Raw genomic sequence first — 284 nt, forward strand, 5'->3', positions numbered from 1 at the left:
CCTCCCGCCTCATTTACCTCAGCAATCCTCTACGTCGCCAACAGCCCTTGGCGATGGCTGCCGGCCGCCGTTCCCCTCCCGCCATTTCACCCTCACCACCGCATGCCTTCTCTCCGGCCGAAGCCGGGCGCGTCCCCTCAAGCGATGGGACCCCACAGGACCTGTGTAGGGGCTGCCTGAGGGCTTCGTGGCGGGGAGGGCCGTGTGGGAGCGTCCCGGGTGGGAGAATGTGAGGGCAGTCAGGCTGTGTGTGGGGAGGGCGGTGGGTGACAGCCCGCCCGCCT

Source organism: Haliaeetus leucocephalus, unplaced genomic scaffold (assembly GCF_000737465.1).
Source record: "Haliaeetus leucocephalus isolate CR32 unplaced genomic scaffold, Haliaeetus_leucocephalus-4.0 Scaffold866, whole genome shotgun sequence".
Lineage (NCBI taxonomy): Eukaryota > Metazoa > Chordata > Aves > Accipitriformes > Accipitridae > Haliaeetus > Haliaeetus leucocephalus.